The 21,000-nt window shown below is 37.5% G+C and overlaps 2 long non-coding RNA genes across 2 annotated transcripts in view; one reads left to right on the top strand and one right to left on the bottom strand.

Moving 5' to 3' along the window:
• LOC105705616 (uncharacterized) overlaps positions 1 to 21,000 on the bottom strand; it is a 226,775-nt gene that overhangs the window by 14,043 nt on the left and 191,732 nt on the right. The window lies entirely within an intron of this gene.
• LOC105705581 (uncharacterized) lies at positions 5,589 to 16,504 on the top strand. Its single transcript, XR_001104697.2, has 3 exons — positions 5,589 to 5,685; positions 6,803 to 6,918; positions 15,795 to 16,504. It is a non-coding gene; the product is annotated as an uncharacterized LOC105705581 (long non-coding RNA).

Genomic DNA, 21,000 nt, shown 5'->3' with positions numbered 1-21,000 from the left:
CAGGAGGCTGAGGCAGGAGAATCACTTGAACCTGGGAGTCAGAGGTTGAAGCGAGCCAAGATCACACCACTGTACTCCAGCCTGGGTGACAGAGTGAGACTCCATTTTAAAAAATAAAACAAACAACAAAACAACAACAACAACAAAAATATTGTTCAAGTTTGCCATTTTCTTATTGACTTCCTGTCTTGGTGATCAGTCCATTATTCAAAATAGAGTATTAAAGTCCCTTACTATTGTTGTAATTCTATTTCTCCTTTCAGTTCTATTAATATTTACTTAAACATTTAGATACTTTCATGTTAGGTACATTTACAGTTGACCCTTTATATCTGTGGGTTCTCCATTAGTGAATTCAACCAACTGTAGATAAAAAATATTTGAAAAAGAAATGAATGGTTGCACCTGTACTGAACATGTACCAACATTTTTTTCTTTTCATTATATCCTAAAAATACAATGCAACAACTATTTACATAGTACTTACATTGCATTAGGTACTGTAAGTAATCTAGAGATTAAAGTATACAGAAAAATGTGTGGATTATATTCAAATACTATGCCATTTTGTATAACAGACATGAACATTTGAGAATTTTTTTTATCTGCAGGGGGTCCTAAAATCAATCCCTCACAGATATTAAGGGACTACTATATATTTATAATTGTTATATCCTCTTGGTGAATTACTCCATTACCATTATGTAATGACCTTCTTTCTTTTTTGTAGAAGTTTTTGACTTAAAGTATATTTTATCTGATATAAGTATAGCTACTTCTGCTGTATTTTCAGCTTATGTGTGTCCCTAATGCTACAGCATGTCTCTAGTAGGCAGCATACAGTTGAGTTTTGTTTTGTTTATCCATTCAGTCACTCTGTCTTTCGATTAGAGAATTTAATTCATTTACGTTTAAAGTAATTATTGATAGGTAGGGACTCACTACTGCCATTTTGTCAATTATTTTTGACTGTTTGGTTGTTCCTTTGTTCTATTCTTCCTCTCTTGCTGTTTTTCATTGTGATTTTATGATTTATTTTTTGTAGTGATATGCTTTTGAATCCTCTCTTTTTATCTTATGTGTACCTCTTATTGAATACATGAGGTAATCGTGAAGCTTACATAAAATACCTTATAGTTATAACAGTCCGTTTTAGGCTGACAACTTTGACTGCATATAAAGCTCTACATTTTGACTTCTCCCATCAGAATAACTACAGCTACAGTAACTTGGTAATGAATACAAGATACATAACAGTTGTAAATTGTGACATTCAATAACATAAAATGTTGTAGACCAGCCTGGCTAACATAGTGAAACCCTGTCTCTAATAAAAATACAAAAATTAGCTAGATGTGGTTGCGTATGCCTCTAGTCCCACCTACTTGGAGGCTGAGGCAGAAGAATTGCTTAAATCTGGAAGATGGAGGTTGCAGTGAACCAAGATTGTGCCACTGCACTCCAGCTTGACTGAAAGAGTGAGACTCCATCTCAAACAGAAAAGTTATGAGTCAATGTTTCTTGAAAAGACTGAAAAAGCAGCCTCCCTACCATGCAGATTCTACAAGCAATCAGAAACACAGCCCCATTCAAGATGGAGTTACTCTTGTTCCGAGACCTCTGTCACCTGCATTTGCTGTTTTCCAAGTGCCTTCAGCTCAAAGAAATTAGTATAATGAAGCAGCGTATTTTGGTGTGGCAATTCCTGAACTCCTTCAGCCCTTTATAACAATCCTTAAAAAACCCAGGAAGGGGTTCTAATTGGCCTGGCCTTGGATTGTTTACTTTGCAGTCCATCAATATGGCCAGAGGATAAGATGTTTAGGATAGGTAGTCCCTGTGAGAACCATATGGTTAGCCTGGAGAGAGAAACAGTTCTCTAAAAGAAAGTCTGCATGTTCCTATAAGAAGAGAGAGGACCTGGGCAGATAAAGGAGTATAAGTTCACATCATGGATTTTAAAGATTCCCGAGGCCGGTGCTTCCTGTTTGGATGGCATAGCCCTTCTGTGGTCATTATGGAAGGTAGTCTAGGCTAATTGCCAATTTGAATCTAAAGTAAGAAAGCTGAGTGTTTTCTTTGATCTTGAACTTGCTTTTATTTCTCACTTGCATTGCCCTGATAAGTCTACTTATTATCACTTTCTCTATTTTGCCCTATATCCTGCCTGGTCTCTGTTATGTTTCTGTTGAAAATCTTATTCACACATTTGTGTGCTCATCTTGATTATAGAAAATTTTATTTTTAATGCTTCCCTGTCTTTGCTTTATTTCAAATCCATAGTCTCAATCATCAGGTCACACACACACACACACACACACACACACACGCACATCATGCAAAAAAAAAATCTTGAATGACAGGAAGCAAAAGCTAAAGTTTTAATACCATGTGGAAATCAAGGTAAAAGCCAACTTTTTGGATAAGCAGACCCATCTAAAAAGCATAGGGTGTTTGGTTGTGGCGGGTGCTGACAATGAGAGGGAAACACATCTTTAACTTCCACATTAGGGAATAAATAGGAAATGGCTAAAATGGAAAATTCAATTTGGACTATATTATGTAACTATTTGAAAGCAAATGCCAAAGGAGACAGCAAAAGGAGATAAGTGGTTGATTGTCAGGCATAGGAAGTAGTGGGAAAAAGAATATGGCCCCAAGGGGCTAACTTTCATAAGTCATCTTGTTGAACTATGTTATACAATTTTGTGCATGATAACTTGACAAAATAGAAGTAAAATGAAAGGAGCCCTAAATCTGAGCCAAGGGTCTTGAATTCTGGCCTGCCTTAGCTGATTGCTCAGATTTTTCTCTTTCCTTCTCTTGGTTTAATCTCTCTCTCTCTCTTTTTTTTTTTTTGAGACACAGTCTTTCTCTGTTGCCCAGGCTGGAGTGCAGTGGCGCAATCTTGGCTCACCACAAACTCTGCCTCCCAGGTTCAAGCGATTCTCCTGCCTCAGTCTCCTGAGTAGCTGGGACTACAGGTGCGTGCCACTACTACCCGGCTAATTTTTGTATTTTTAGTAGAGATGGGGTTTCACCATATTGGCCAGGCTGGTCTCAAACTCTTGACCTCAAATGACCCACCTGCCTCGGCCTCCCAAAGCGCTGGGATTACAGGCATGAGCCACCATGTCCAACCCTAATCTCTCATTTTGATGGTGCTTCCTATAATTGTTTTTTGAGAAAGGACATAAGAGATTAAAATGGTAAGCTCTTATATATCTAAAAATGTCTTTAATCCATGCTGAAATTTTATTCCTTGTCTTGGCATAGAATTCTAAGTTGGAAACTATTTTCCCTCGGAATTTCTCCATTTTTCTTTTAGTTTCTACTGTTTTATTGGGAAATCTACAGCCATTCTGCATCTTGGTCCTTTTAAAGTAAGGTTTTTTTTTTTTTTTTTTTTTTTTTTTTTTTGCTTTTCTGAAAGTTTTGGGATTTTGTCTTCTATCCTAGTGTTCTAAAGCACTATACTGGTGGGCCTCAGTGAGGATTTGTTTTTATTTATTTGGGTGAACCTCAATAAGACTTTTACTTCTGAAAAATTTTCTTATTTTACTAATAATTTATCTGTTTTCTCTTTCTAAAATTTCTTTTACTTAGATGGTTAGTCTTCTGGACACTCTCTAACCTCTAATTAGCAAACTTTTTTCTCTCTCATTTTTCATTTTTGCTCTACTTTCCAAAAAATTTCAGCAAAATTATCTTCTAGCACATTACTTGAGATGTTCATTTCTGCTTTCCAATTTTCATTTTCTAAAATTCACTCTTATTGTCTGCATGTTTCGCTTTTAAAAAATAGAATCCTGTTTTTATTTCATGCATACAGTATCTCACTCTATCGCCCCGGCATGATTATAGCTTATGGTAACCTCCAAATCCTGGGCTCAGATGTTCCTCCTGCCTCAGCCTTCTGAGTAGCTAGGCATATGCCACCATGCCTAACTTTTGTTTTTTGTAGAGACAGTCTTACTACATTGCCCAGGCTAGTCTTGAACTTTTGGCATCAAGCAATTCTCCCACCTTGGCCTTCCACAGTGTTGGGATTACAAGTGTGAGCCACCACACCCAGCCTTTTCGTAGACTTCTGGCTTTCATGTTGTGTTATTCCTCAGATGTCTAGTGAACAGCTTTCTTTGGTCTATTTAGTCAGTCAGTATTTGCCTTTCTGCATTCCAACTTCCAAAATTTTATCACTATCATGAAAGGAGAGATTTCCTCAAAACGAGAATTCCATCAGTGAGAAAAGAGATATTGTCTTATTCTTCTCCTTGTCAGTGTTTGCCATTTAGAGGAGAGGCTGGGTGGCAGTGTGGAAGCTGCATGGGGAAAAATACTACTTTTGCTCAACTGTCCAGACCAATTTGGCTCTAACTCCAAACTTATATTGGGGCTCACAACACAAGAATGGCACCTTGGTGTGCTGAATACTCTGAACTGAAGGACAATGAAAGGGCCTTGGAAACAATGTCTTCCTGATGTTCTCCCATCCTCTGGTTTCCTGCCCTCTTTCTCTCCAGAAGCAAATCATAGTAACCAGAATTTCCCTTTTGCAAGGTGGGTCATAGAAACTAGAACTCTTCTCGCCCAAAGCAAGACATAAAAACTAAAAAGTATACTTTTCCCCTTCTCCCTTCTTGTTTGAAGACCTCATTCCTGAGGGTTCTGTCCCATATCCAGGAGGAAGGAATGTTACTCAGAGAAGACAAGAAGATTCTGGAAAGGCCTTGCTGGGTTTGCCACTTATCATTAGATCATACCCTTTTGTCCAATCACATTTCTACATGTCTGTCTATTTTTCACTGAACCTAAACATAAAAATAGTCAGTTTTCTCTGGATCTCCCAGTTTTCATTTCTAAAGGCACCGTGTTACATAAAACTTTGATGCAATAACTGTGTTATGCTTTTCTCTTGTTAATCTGTCCTTTGTTATAGGTGTGTTGGCTTTGATCGTATGATTGCTGAGGAAAATATCACACCTTTCCTCCTCTATGCTTACAGTCCGAACTCAGCAGAAGAAAAGCTCTATGCAAATTTCCCATCCCTTCTTAGAAAGCAGCTTGAGCTCCAGCTATCTCCAGCCCCTTTGGAGTATTATTCCTGCCCCTTCCTTTTCTTCCCCTAAATGGCTTGGAAAAGCAACCCACATGAAGTCTTTTCTGAAAGTGGTTTTGGAAAATAGCATTATCTTCATTGCATTTCATTTCCAGTGATTTTAGTGTCTTGTAAATGCCAGATGACTCAGTCTCTTTTTTATTTTGCCTCTGCTTTCTGGCTACCCAGCCCAGTCTCAGTCTCCTCCTCTATAAAATGGGGACATAGTACCTCCCCTGCTCTACTCCTGTGAGGAAGAAGTAAAACAAGGTGAATTGGAAAGCCAGTGGTCAAAGCCTGTCACTTCAGGAGCTTCGTGGCCTTTGACAGCTCTGAGAACTATGAGAACCATGGGAATATCTTTCCCCAATGCCTCCTTTACTAGGGGGCCCTTGATGAGGGTTTGCACTTTTCCCCATCAGGGCTACAGTGTTTGCAAAAGTGAAAGTAACTTTAAATCCCACGTGATCAAAACATAAGGTGAAAAAAACCCAGTAACTAAATTCTCACCTCCACAACTATTGCAAGTAAAACCAAGGAGTGAAGAGAAGATATTAACCTCCCTAGACCTACATGCAGGCAACAGGGTAAGTAAGCAGCATCAGTTCTCTCCACAAACCCAGAGAAGGTGTGAGACACCGTGGAGTCTGCTGCTTCCTTCAGACCCAGGGAATGTCTGCTTGACACCTCTCTTTCTACCTCCCCACACCCCACTTCCTTCTATTTTTGTAACTTAGAGAGGAACAGGAAGGGGTATTTTTTAAAAAATGTTTTTAAGCACTCAGTGTATGCCTGTGTCCTAGAAGCTGATGAAGCTGTGAACTTGGCACTGAAAATGATTGTGACCCAGGACAAGGGCTTCAGCGTCTCCACCTTGTCAAAGAAGGAGCTGACCGTTACCTGGTTAGAGAATATTTTGTCATCTCCCTCAAGCTGGTGCAGGGAGCTCCAGCACACACTGCTGTATGATATTCAAATCCAAAGTGAGAAAAGACTCCAATATTGTTTTACTTAATCAGTGAAAGGGAAGGTAGCATCAGAGTTGAGTTTTGAGAAGGTGGCCCCTAAGCCAGCCTGCCAGATCAATTTGTGTCTCCAGGGAGAGAACAGTGGTGCTGGCTTTTCCCTTCAGGGGCTGGTAAAACCCATGAGGACCCATCGAATAGGCAATGACAAACTGATGACTGTGGCTACTGAGATTATATTCATTGCTCAGTGGTTCAAACATGTCCACAATTTAGAGTGGAACCCTCTATGCAAATAAGGAATAGAAAAAACTGTATATGGTTTTCAAATAAAATATATGCTGTCAGGATAACTAACTGGGTGTTTGGTTTGTTTATTTGTTTTTCTTTGCCAGCAACCACTTTCAACCTACTCTCTATTTCTTGTTTTCCCACTTAGCCTCCAGTTACATGTCAGATTAGCTACTCTTTGGATAGGTTTACCATATTTAGAAAATAAGAACATAGTTAAATTTGAATTTCCGATTAAACACTTTTTTTAGTATAAATCAGTCCCATGAAATATTTGTATACATTTATAGAAGAAATTATGTATTATTTATTTGAAATTCAATGGGACAAACTTATACTAAAATATTATTTGTTTATCTGAAATTCAAATTTAACTGGGATTTTGTATTTTTATCTAGCAACACTGACTCTGTATCTCTTTTCCTCTCCTTTTTAAAACTCTTTCCAGAAAGAGGTTTTAAGCCAAAGAGAAACAATGGACTATAGGCATGTTCTGACCTACTACAGTGAATTCACACTGAACCAAGGAACTGAGATGGTGTCGGTTTACAAGTTAGTAGTAGGGTGAGTAAAGTTTGTAAGTTTGCTTTTTCTCCCAGGGAATAGGCAGCCAATTGCAATAACTTTATAGTGAGCATTTGCAGTTTTCTATAAACGTGATAAGCTACGAAGCAGAATACCTAAGTGTGCATCATCAAGTTCCTAGGGCTTACATTGGTGAACAGATAGAGGATTACATTTTTGAGATCATTCTTTTAAACTAAAAGAACTTCAATTCAGTGAATATGTATTTCTTGAGTAAGTGTTAAGAATATAAATGTTGGGCTAGATGCTTGTAGAGATACATAACTTCAAGGATATGTATCCCACTTTCACCATATTCTAATTCATTTGAGGGAATACATAATGTTTTAGAGCAACATATTTGTTACATGAGCAGTGTACATTTTTATTTTATTTTTATTTTTGAGATGGAGTCTCGCTGTGTCACCCAGGCTAGAGTGCAGTGGCATGATCCCAGCTCACTGCAACCTCCACCTCCTGGGTTCAAGTGATTCTCCTGCCTCAGGCTTCTGAGTAGCTGGGATTACAGGTGTGTAATTAAACACCTGGAACCTGTAATTACAGGTTTGGATTTTATATATATATAAATATATATAAATATATATATTTATATATATATATTTAACCGGTTAATATAAATATATATATATATATACTTTTTTCTTAATATATAGTATTATTCTCTGTTTTATTGTTCTATGTATATTGTTTTGCATCTGTCTTTACTTGCAATTATGTTTTTAAAAGTCTATCCATGTTGATCTATGTAGGGATATTTCATCTGCCAAATTACATTTCAGTGTATGCATATATTATAATTAATCTGTTTTCCTATTAATGGACATTTAAGTTGTTTTCCATTTATTTTTCCAGTTTCATACTATTATAAGCAGGGATTCTCTAATATATATTAAAAATGGAATCTCCACATTGTAGAGTACATTTTTTTTAACTATTTTCAATTTACCTTTAATTTAAATAAGCCTGCATTTAGTGATCCTTTTAGCTTTATTGAGTGAAATTTGAATTTGTTACTGTGAGAAGTTTTTGTTTTTCTCCTCAAAGGAAAGCCCTTTCAATTTTGCCTTTCACCTACCTCATTACCAGCAATCATAACAGAAACAATGATAAAATCACTCTCTGTAAAATGTCACCTTTGAAAGTTCTTTTGTGATGATTTGTGGACCTTCAGTCAACTAAGCCACCTACATTTCCCAAATCCTTTGTTGTATTTCCAAAGACTATCTGCTTGAAAGACCATACAAGGCCCCCTCAGGATCATATGTCAATCACCTGGTGGTGGATAGACAAGTAACATCAGTGTGAATTTTAAGGAACTGCCAGTAATATGTGTCAAGGGCCCAAGTGTGGGCATCCCTATTTGGTTCAATAGTGCCACATTTAGGAATTTACTGTAAGCAAATAAGTAAAGATATGCACAAAAATAAAGTGACAAGGTATTAACTACAAATAAAAATTTTAAAGTAGAAAATCAGAAACACCCTTAGGATTCTATAATAGAATGTTATATAAATAAATCAAGATGGGTTTCTATAAAAAAATTGACCCAGAAAGTGTTAGTAGCATGTTAAATGAAGAAAATGGAATAAAAGCTAGTTTGAAGAAATATTACTTTAATATATACGTATATAGATGGAAAAATATCTGGAAGAATATAACTGAAGGCATTAACAGTTACTAACTCTGGAGTGTGGAATTTATAGATGGAGTTTCATTTTCTTCTTTTGTCATATGTTTTTCTAATTTTTATACAATGAACATATATTATTTTGGCAACAAAGATAATTAAAAGTAGATATGACAGAATTTTGTTTACTCGGGTCATGGTTACGTGTTGAGAATGAACGCTAAGAGATAGGCAGGCTGGTAGGAGAATTTAGGAGCAAGTTGAGATGGAGAAGTAAATTTAATAAAACACATTATCTGGGAACAATTTTGGATTTTTCTTGTACATTTTTTTCACCCTTGTTCTCCAGACCTTTTAAAAGATTCTAAAGCACAAAAGTCCTGGATGATTGCATGGTGTGTAGCAATGAATCATCCAGTTTTCCTTTTGTTTTTGAAATATGTCTGCACTTACTCCTTCACTGTAGAAAATTTATGCTCCCAGTGAAGACCTGCAGAAAAGATAGATTTGATAGCCTTCCTTGATAACAAATTTAAGAAAGATATCTAATGCTTCCTTTATTATTTAAAAAATTTAGTTTGGAGGAAATAAAAATCTTCTCTAGAATAACATTCTTTTTATAGCCTCAATATCCCTTCCTTGAATCTTCAGTGTGGCAAAAATAAAATAAAATAAACACAAAATAAAAATCACTTGGTTAAGGCTGAAGAACCCTATTTACTATCACTTTCTGTCAGGTTTAAAATATCCAAGTTACAGTCTACAGAAAGAGAGAATGGTTGCATGTAGATAGGCTCCTTAATGGATGAAGATACTCAAATGTAAAAAACCTAAAATTGGTTTTATAGTAAACTAATCAAAACTAGAAAAAATGATAAAATCTAATGCTCTCTGGTATGTAGGTTATGGAATAACTGGCATTGATGATAGCACTTAAAACTGGTTGGTTCAGTATTTATGGAAAGAATCCTAATAACATGTAAGAATTATCAACAGGTATTTGTTTTACTCCCTCCCAAAAGAAAAAGTTATCTGCGTAAGTATCTTTCTCCCAAAGACCATTTGGTTTACTAACAAATGTCATGATGTAACTTTAGAGAAACTGTACCACAAAATAGAGCTTGAGATCCCTAAAATCACACAATTGTAGAGAAGGAAACTTAAAAATATAACTTGTTGACTTTAAAAGCTTCTAAAAGATTTTCCCAAATTCCTCCAGCTAAAAACTAAAGATGCTGAACTTGCTGTCGATGACTCTGTAAGTATGAGTTATGAGTCTTTCATGCAAAACCCATGCCCTCAATAATGAGGCAGCTCTTAGGGTCCAGAAGGAAGCTGTCGGTCAAGGCAAAAGCAAGTGTTGGTTAAAGGGTATATACCACCTGCCGGCTGCTGCTCGCTCTGCATTCCAGACAGACAATAGCTCTGGAAGTGGTGTGAATTGCACCCCACCCCCACAATTAACCTCAAAGAAGTGTTAATTTCGCAGTCAAACTGAGGACCATTTAAATTCAGGCAGTGTCAGAAAACAAGCATTTATTTGGAACCAAAAGAACAATTTGTCTCTTTTCTTTTTCATTGTCTGCCCATTAATTTTCCCAGAATAAAACACCTTCAAACAGACTTTCCCTGCTCCTAGAATGTCCCACATCCCAGTCTAGGCAAACAGGATTTTTCAACGAGAAGAAAAATTACTCCCTCATTGTTTGGTGAAGAGCAGAAAGAATGGATGGTTGCCTTTAAAGAGGACCATTTCTGGAAAACAAAGCTAGGACAGTACACACTTGTTCGAGTATTCTCTTTCACTAGTGACATGATGACGTCCTTCCAGAGTCCATAACACTTATGAAAGTGTGGACACTTTTCCTCTCAAACCACTGGTTTTGCTTATGACCACATGATTATGATTTTGGGTAATAACTTTACTTACCTTTCCTTCATCTCATGGTTTCTCAACCGTGAGCACTACTGACATTTTAGGACTGGATAATTCTTCAGTGGGGAGGCAGGTGGAGAGGAAAGGGAGGCAGTCCTATTTTTATAGGACAGTTAGCGGTATCCCTGGCTTCTACCCACTATATGCTGGTAGCACCCTCCTCCCTCCTGCCCCCAGCCCTGTCATTTTGACAACAGAAAATGTCTCCAGACATTGTCAAATGCTAGGTATCCTATATAATAGAAATATCAACTATGTATTGAGTTCAACTATGTGCCAGGTTCTGTACTATGCACCTAACATTGTCATAACAACCCGGACAATTAGGTACATGTTGTCCCTGTGTCACTAGAATGTAAGATCCATGAGGACAGGTGCCATATGTCTAGCTTACCATTGTACCTCCCTAGACTTTGCACAGAAACCAGCATGTAACTGTGTACACCACAATGCCCAGGTAATATTCTTTAAAATGAATCAATAATTGAAATTTACTAAAGAAGATCATTTACTTCTTCCTCTTATAACCCAAGCTTTCAGCATATTCTGTTTTCTCCACTTTCCAAATATACTCAGAATGTAATCATTTCTCATCACCTCTAAAACTACCATCCTGTTCCAAGTCAGTATGATCTGGATAATCGCAACAGCCTCCCAATGGGGCTCCATGATTTTGCCCTTATCCTACCATAGTCTATTATCAACCCAGCAACCAGAGGATCCTTTGAAACATAAGAGATCAGATAACTCTATTCAACACCTTGTAACGGCCTCCCTCTCAGAATAAAGCCAAAATTCTTTTAGTGGCCTACAAAGTTCTACGTGATGTATTCCCTGTTACCTTTCTGAATTTATTTTCTTCTACTGTCTCCCTTACACACTCAGTTCCCTCTACATTGGCCTTGTTGTTGTTTTTTTTTTTTTTTTTTTTTTTTTTTTTTTTTTTTTTTGAGACGGAGTTTCGCTCTTGATACCCAGGCTGGAGCGCAATGGCGCGATCTCGGCTCACCGCAATCTCCGCCTCCTGGGTTCAGGCAATTCTCCTGCCTCAGCCTCCTGAGTAGCTGGGATTACAGGCACGCGCCACCGTGCCCAGCTAATTTTTTTGTATTAGTAGAGACGGGGTTTCACCATGTTGACCAGGATGGTCGGCCTTGTTGTTTTTTAGATACGCCACGCCTACTTCAGAGCCTTTGTACCAGCTCCTCATCTTGCCAGGAACACCCTTCCTACAGCCCTCTCTCTTTTTTAAATCCTTGCTCAAATGTCATCTTCCCAATGAGGTCTTTCTTGGGAACTCCAAACGTACACTACTCCTGACCCTCTTTGCTACTTAATTTTTCTCCACCAGCACCCTCCGATGAACCAGAATGTAAGCTCCATGAAGAGAGATTTCTGTCTGTTTTGTTTGCCATTAAATATCCAGCATCCAGTATTAGGCATACAGTAGCTGCTCAAATATTTGTTAATTGTTGAAAGAATGAATGAATGAATGAGTAAAGACACAGAGATGTGAAATGGCAGAGCTAGAATGCAAATTCAGGCTGCTAGCCTCTAAGTCCTATTCTTCCAGTGATAACCAAATTTGGGTGTGCATCAGAATCGCTTGGGGAAGATGGGTATGATGGTTAAAATGCAGATTCTAGGGCTCCGTGCTGGACCTTAGGAATCAACATGCAAGAGAGGAGGATTCAGGAGATTGTAGTTTACAAAAGCTCCTTGGAAATCCCTATGCAGCTCATTTGCAGGCTCCGTGGATCTGCAAATGGAAACTTAAGGAGTGACCTGGGAGCCACCTGCAGCACAACCAGCAGAGTCAAAGTCTGGGACCTCCAGCCAGCCTCTCAGACTGTGAATCCATACTCTTCTGTGTACTAGCTCTACTACTTTTTGCTTTAATTTTTCCTTTCTTTCCTTTCTGAAAAATTTTTATTTTTTATTTTTTGGGATGGAGTCTTGCTCTGTCATCCAGGCTGGAGTGCAGTGGCGTAATCTCGGCTCACTGCAACCTCTGCCTCCTGGGTTCAAGCAATTCTCCTGTCTCAGCCTCCAGAGTAGCTGGGACTACAGGCACCTACTACCATATGCCAAGCTGATTTCTGTGTTTTTAGTAGAGATGGGGTTTTACCATGTTGGCCAGGCGGGTCTTGATCTCTTGACCTCAAGTGATCCACTTGCCTCGGGCTCCAAGTGCTAGGATTACCGGTGTGAGTCACCGCACCCGGCCACCTTTCTTTCCTTTTTCTAATGAGAATTCTTTGAGTCAAAGACCTCAATATCTAACTGTGCTACATTTTCTCACCATAGAATCCAATGTCTGTAATTTCTAATTGGATGACATTGGTCAAATTACTTAACTTCTTTATCAGTTTTTCAGTCTGTAGATTGTGGATAATGCCACTCTCGATCTCCTAGGATCACTGTGAAGATCTGAAATTCCAGAATAGCCCCCGATATATAGTAAACATACAACAAATGTTAACTACTGTTATTGTTATTATTTAGACGGAGTCTCGCTCTGTTGCCAGGCTGGAGTGCAGTGGCACAATCTTGGCTCACTGCAACCTCCGCCTCCCGGGTTCAACTGAATCCCCTGTCTCAGCCTCTCAAGAAGCTGGGACTACAGGTGTGTGAAACCACACTGACTAATTTTTTTTTTTTTTTTTTGTATTTTAGTAGAGACAGGGTTTCACCATGTTGGCCAGGATGGTCTCAATCTCCTAACCTCATGATCTGCCTGCCTCGGCCTTCCAGAGTGCTGGATTATAGGCATGAGCCTGCGCACCCAGCCAACTATTATTATTGTAAACATCACTCATTTCTAGGCTCCAGCCCAGATCATGAGATCAGCATCTCTGCACACAGGGCTCTAGGATATTTAAAATGAGCATTCCATGTGATTTTGGTGCACACAGAGGGTTAGCCTGCCCTGCCTCGCTCTGTCCCATGGGGAGTAGGAGTTAGTGTTCTACAGCCTCACAGCCAAATGTTCAATATATGCTGGGTGGAAGCAGCAGTGATCTGACTCCTTGTGGAACATAAGAGACTCCTGGTCTTGCTAGTAATAAGGCACACAGGTCTGGTGTGGCAAAGTAAGCTTGGAGATGATTTAGCCTAAACCCTCATGTTCATAACTAATGAAGCAGGCCCCAAAAGTGATTTTGTAACTCATGTGCTAATACTTCAAAAATGAGGGCATAAGAATTCCCCTATAGCCTTGCTATTCAGTGCAGTCTAAGGACCAAGAGAATCTATATCACTGGGAAGCAAGTGTGTCAGAAATGCAGAATCCCAGTCATATTCCAGAACTACTGCTCCAGAAACATTGGTCGAGATCCTTGGTTCTCAGAATCACTGCACAGTGAAATTATTTGGAAAGCTTTCTGAAATACTGGTGTCTCAGTCCCATCTGTGGAGATGCTGATTCATTCAGTCTAATGTAAGAACTGGACTACATATCTATTTATACGGAAATATGAATACATACATATGCTATCTCATCTCTGGCATTACACGTTTTATTTAATAAAGGAAGACATAAAACAAGAAGGTTAAATTTAAAAAATAGAGAAAAGCAAAAAACCTAACACCTACCATCCTGGCACGCAACCACAACAGCACTTTTCATTTGGTAATATGAATTTTAAATACTAAAAGCATATTTTTCCCCTGTTGACTTTGCTTATGCTGGTATTCATTTTCAGAACCACCAAAGTGGATGACTACATTTAGCCCTTTTTTTTTTCTTGTTTTTCCCCAATTAGATTGCTGCTTAGGATTTTTCCCTTTATAAGCATCTTTTATAATGAGAATGAATAATTGTCTCCTGAAGTCATCCCATTAACTGTCTGGCACTTCAGCTTGCTCTTCTGTGACCCAGAGATAACTTCTAGCCTATCTTATTTGTGAGAAAAGTACATGAGATAATAAAGATGAAGATACTTTGAAAAAGGATAAAGGAGCTTAAGACCAGTTGGAAAGAGGAAATCTCATTGTTGAGGACCAATGCATCAGGCACTGGGTAGTTCAAATATTTTGCATCATATATTCACACTAACGCTGCCAAGTATTACTAACCTTGTTTTATAAACGGCAAAACTGAGGCTCAGAGAGATGCAGAAACAAGTTCAAGGTCATACTGCCAGTAACTGAGACAGTTTTCAAACCTAGATTTTCCTAACTTTGAAGTCACTTCTGTGAGAAGCCATTCAAAGGCATGCATATATTACAGACTTTATTATAAATTATATATATTATATTATTTAGACATCATAGAAAGTGCAATGTCAAAGGAAAGACATAGACAAAGGGCTGTAGGACCGTAGAAGGGAAGGAAATTTTGTAAGTTGAAGTAGCTCACACTTCAGTGAGCGTGTAAATTATTTGTCCGATAAATTCCAAAGCAGAATGGTAGCCCTCTCTGACACTCTACTAATTTAAGCTAGAATCATTTAAAGAAATGATTAGATACTCACCAAAGCTTTAGAGAGAACACTTGATTTATAAACTATATTTATCTGTCTAGACATAGACTTCTGAGAAGTACTGAAAATGGGCTTGTTTTAAGTTGAACAGGTACATGTCTGTATGTTGAAAGTTGAGAAAAGCAAGACCTTCAGAGCAGAGAACATATCTCAACCCTCCCATTCCCTTCTCCAACTTCTCTCTCTCTCTTTCCTCCTACCCCTCTCCCTTTCCCTCTTTCTGAGATATTTCAAGATGAGGCAAGTCAGGAAAACTTTCCTTAGGAGGCACTAGAATTAGGCTTATATTCTCAAATTTACTGATTATTCATTTGTCTACATGTTAGCACCACCTGGACAGCTTGAAAAATAACCATGTCTGGGTCCTGGCCCCAGAGATTTCTGATGTAATTGGTCTGTAGCAAAGGTTGGAGTTGGGGATGTTTGAAAGATCCTGGTGATGCTAATAGGCAATAGTGTTGGAGAACTACTAGTTTAACCACTAAGAAGCTGAAGCCTTGTGACTAACTTACTTAAAAGAGTATGTAATAAAATTATACATGATTAAAAGTACATCACTGTAGCCAAAACTATAAACAGAAATTGCCATCACTTTTGAGTATGACTTTAGATAGCTATAGATGTTCTGGATATATACACAGCATGCCTTAACACAGTGTTTAATTAATATTTGCTGAGTATGTAGTGATTGAGTGGTGGATGAATGAATGAATGAATGAAAAATAAATGTGTGAAGTTGAGCAACTATACTAGGAAAGGCATATTCTTTTCAGTTTTTTAAAAAAAGTGTTTATTTCTTTGCATATAGGTAATATTAGAAGAATCCCAGATTCAAAGTCAAGAGACTGACATTTGAATATCCACTCTGGAAAAGTCAGATAAGTTCTCTTGTTTCTGACATTCAGTTTTTTATTTGTTAAAAGAGGAAAACAATTCTGGGGCTTTCATGATACAAACAAGATTATGTCTTAAAAAAAAAAAACCACCTTTGTAAATAGTAAAGTGACACAGAAATACAAGGGAATATTTTTATTTTTATGATACAAGTAAGAAAAACTCAGTAAGCATCACTTTGACTAGTGGTTCTCAGAATTTAGCATGGATTAGAACCCCCTGGAAAGCTGGTAAACATGCAGATTCTTATCCTCTCTTCCAAAGATCTTGAGCCAGTACTTGAGATCTGGGCTAAAGTCCATAAACCCAAAGGTGATGCTAATGCTACTGATCCACAGATTGTACTTTATGTAGCAATGACTTAGACAAAGTTATGGGGCAGTGTTTAACCAATAAAAATATGTTTTTCTGACTTTTTCTTTCTCCTAAGGTATCTCAACTCCTCCTTTAATTTCCTTTACCCTAACCTCAGAAACTGCTTTCTAGAAAAAACAAAACAAACAGTATCATTCATTAATATTTGTGAACAAATTGATATCTGTGTACTACTTCATCTTAGAATATCAAAATGTTAAGACAAAGTATGGAATAGAAATGTGCTCATTTCCTTAAATAATTGACAGGTTTGGGGGCAACTAGGGGAGGGATAGTTGGGGGTGGGGGGTTGGGGAGGGATAACCTGGGGAGAAATGCCAGATATAGGTGATGGGGAGGAAGGCAGCAAACCACATTGCCATGTGTGTACCTATGCAACAATCTTGCATGTTCTTCACATGTACCCCAAAAAGTAAAATGCAATAAAATATATATTTAAAAAAAAGACAAATTTCAAGGGGAATTCCCTTTGAGATGCCTTCTTGGTACACCTTAGTATTTAATTTGGCATTTCTTCCTCTGTATCTACCACTATAAAAGCATTTATCAAAAAAAAAAAACAAAAAAAAAAACCAAAAAACTAGTATTAGATAAAATAGAGTTTAAAGCAAAAGTTGTCACAACAGACAAAGAAGGTTATGATATATTGATGACAGAGTCAATCGATCAAGAAAATATAACAATTATAAACATACATGCACCCACTGAGAGAAACTCAAAACATATGAAGCAAAAATTAGCAAAAATGAATGAAGAAAGATAGTCTTGTACAACAATAGTTGCAGATGTCAATACCCCACTTTCAATAAAGAATAGAACAATTAGACAAAAGATCACTAATAAAATAGAATACTTGAATAATATTGTAAACTAATTAGATCTAACCAACATATACAGAACACTCTGCCCAACAACAGCAAGATATACATTCTTCTCAAGTACACATGGAACATTCTCCAGAATAGATCATATCCAGGATAGCCACAAAACAAGTCTTAATAAATGTTAAAAGACTGAAATTATTGTAGGGCATGGTGGCTCACCCCTGTAATCCTTAGCACTCTGGGAGGCCAAGATGGGAGGGTCACGAGGTCAGGAGTTTGAGACCAGCTTGGCCAGCATGGTGAAACCCCATCTCTACTAAAAATACAAAAATATAGCTGGGCAGGGTGGCATGTGCCTGTAACCCCAGCTACTTGGGAGGCTCAGGCAGGAGAATTGCTTGAACCTGGGAGGTGGAGGTTTCAGTGAGCCAAGATCATGCCACTATACTCCAGCCTGGGTGACAGAGTGAGACTCTGTCTGAAAAAAAAAAAAAAAAAAAAAAGATTGAAATTATTGAGGTACTTTTTCCAATCACAATGAAATGAAGATAGAAATCCACAGTAGAAGAAAATTGAAAAGTTCACAAATCTGTGGAAATTAAACAACACCCACTCTTAAACAACCAATGGCTCTAGAAGAAATCACAAGAGAAGTTAGAAAAATTTTGAGATAAATGAAAATAAGAGCACAACATATCAACATTTACAAGATGTAGCTAAAGCAGTGCTTAGGGGGAAATTTATAACTGTAAATGTCTACATTAAAAAAGAAAGAATAATTCCAAATCGATATATTAACTTTATTATTTTAGAAACTAGAAAAAGAAGAGCAAACTAAACCTAAAACTAGGAGAAAGAAGAAAACATTAAATATAAGAGTGAAAATAAATAAAACAGTATAAAAATAATAAAAAATAAAACCAGAAGTTGATTTTTTCAAAAAAATTAACAAAATTGACAAACCTTTAGCTGAATTGACTAAGAAAAAAAGAGAGAAGACAAGACTCAGATTACTAAAATCAGAAATGAAAATGGGGACATTACTACCAACCCTATAGAAATAAAAATGATGAGAATAGAATAATCTGCACTGTTATACAACAACAAATCAGATAACCTAGGTGAGACAGACATATTCTTAGAAACATACAAACTACCAAAACTGAATAAATTAGGGAAAGTAATAGATCTATATAAGTAAAGGGATTGAATCAGTACATTGCTGGGGGAAATGTAAAATGATCCAACCTCTGCAGAAAACCATCTGGTGGTTCTTCAAAAAGGTAAACAAAGAATTACAATATGACCCTGAAATTACACTCCTAAGTATATACATCAAAGAATAGAAAAGCATTGCTTAAATAAAAACTTGTACCCAAATGTTTATAGTGTCACTATTGACAATAGTTAAAAGGTGGTGTATTAGTTCATTTTCAGGCTGCTGATAAAGACATACCCAGAATGGGAAGAAAAAGAGGTTTAATTGGACTTACAGTTCCACATGGCTGGGAGGCCTCAGAATCATGGTGGGAGGTGAAAGGCACTTCTTACATGTCAGCAGCAACGTAAGACCTAACATCATGAAAACCCTTGAAGAAAACCTAGGCAAAATCATTCAGGACATAGGCATAGGCAAGGCCTTCATGACTAAAACTCCAAAAGCATTGGCAACAAAAGCCAAAATAGACAAATAGGGCCTAATTAAACTCCAGAGCTTCTGCACAGCAAAGAAACAATCATTAGAGTGAACTGGCAACCAATAGAATGGGAAAAATTTTTTGCAATCTACGCATTTGACAAAGGGCTAATATCCAGAATCTACAAAGAACTAAAACAGATTTACAAGAAAAAAACAAACAATCCCATTCAAAAGTTGGTGAAGGATATGAACAGACACTTTTCAAAAGAAGACATATATGAGGCCAACAAACATATGAAAAAGATGCTCATCATCACTGGTCATTAGAGAAATGCAAATCAAAACCAACTGAGATACCATCTCACACCAGTTAGAATGGCAATCATTAAAAAATCTGGAGACAACAGATGCTGGAGAGGATGTGGAGAAATAGGAACACTTTTACACTGTTGGTGGGACTGTAAACTAGTTCAACCATTGTGGAAGATAGTGTGGCGATTCCTCAAGGACCTAGAAATAGAAATTCCATTTGACCCAGCAATCCCATTATGGGGTATATATATCCAAAGGATTGTAAATCGTTCTATCATAAAGACACATGCACATGTATGTTCATTGCAGCACTGTTTACAATAGCAAAGACCTAGAACCAACCCAAATGCCCATCAATGATAGTCTGGACAAGGAAAATGTGGCACATATACACAATGGAATACTATGCAGCCATAAAAAATAATGAGTTTGTGTCCTTTGTAGGGACATGTATGAACCTGGAAACCATCATTCTCAGCAAACTGACACAATAACAGAAAAACAAACACCACGTGTTCTCACTCATAGGCGGGTGTTGAACAATGAGAACACATGGACACAGATAGGGGAGCATCATACACTGGGGTCTGTTGGGGGGGACTAGGGAGGGACAGTGGGGGGTAGGGAGTTGGGGAGGGATAACATGGGGAGAAATGCCAGATATAGGTGTCAGGGATGGAGGCAGCAAACTGCATTGCCATGTATGTACCTATGCAGCAATCCTGCTTGATCTATGCACGTACCCCAGAACCTAAAGTGCAACATATATATAATTATATATATATGAGAAAAAGAAAAAGAAAATAAGGAAGAAGGAAAAGTGGAAATCCCTGATAAATTTATCAGGTCTCATGAGACTTATTCACTGTCATGAGAATTGCATGGGAATGACCAGCCCCCATGAGTCAATTACTTCCCCCTGAGTCCCTCCCACAATACATGGGAATTCTGGGAGATACAATTCTAGTTGATATTTGGGTGGGGACACAGCCAAACCATATCAGGTGGAAACAATGCAAATGCCCACCAATGGATGAAGAGATTAACAAAATGGGTTATATCTACATGATGAATTATCATTGCTCCATAAAAAGAAATGAAATAGCAATTCATGCTACAACATGAATGAACCTTGAAAGCATTATGGAAGCTAGACAGAAAAGGTCATATATTGTATGATTCTATCTGTATGAAATATCTAGAATAGGTAAATTTATAGAGACAGAAAGCACATTTGTGGTTGACAGGGTCTGAGGTGAGGGGAGAATGGGGAATGACTGCTTAATGGGTGTGGGACTTCCATGGGCGTGACAAAAGAGTTCTGAAACTGGATAGTTGTGATGGTTGTACAATATCGTGAATATACTTAATGCTGTTGAAGTGTACACTTTATAATGGTTGAAAAGGTAATTCTATATTGTCTGTATTTTACCACCAAAAAAAGGGAAATATGAAAAGGCACGTTGAGAGAAGTGCTTTAGTCCTATACCTGTATCCACTACTGGACCCCCTACTCCATCCTGACTTTTGGAGGTAACAATTTTAGAAAATTATTATTTATTTTTCTGCTATATATTTATGAAATATAACAAATACAAATATATATTCCTATAGCTCTCTATTTTTCCCTCTAAAATCTAGCATGCTATGTATACTAATCTGTGCTCCATTTTTCCAGTTAGCTATATACTCTGAAGATACTCCCACATCAACATAGAGAGAAGGTTCTTCTCTTTTACAACTACAAATCCTCCACTGTGAAAACATCCATTCCTCTGGAGACTCACTGAGTATCATTTAGCCTTGGAAAACAATTATAACTCTTTTGAAAAGTTTAGGACTTTTCTCTCTTTATTTCCAATCTCAATGACCAGTCTGCCTTCCATTAAAAGCTTGAAATATCCAATGATGCCAAAAGCAAACTCCCTACTAGGATTCAAATATAAGATAATGAACTTTCTTGTGATCTT

The sequence above is a fragment of the Aotus nancymaae genome, unplaced genomic scaffold (genome assembly GCF_030222135.1).
Source record: "Aotus nancymaae isolate 86718 unplaced genomic scaffold, 86718_ANA_hifiasm-v0.15.2.pri h1tg000019l, whole genome shotgun sequence".
Lineage (NCBI taxonomy): Eukaryota > Metazoa > Chordata > Mammalia > Primates > Aotidae > Aotus > Aotus nancymaae.
This window is presented reverse-complemented; position numbering and strand designations above follow the sequence as displayed.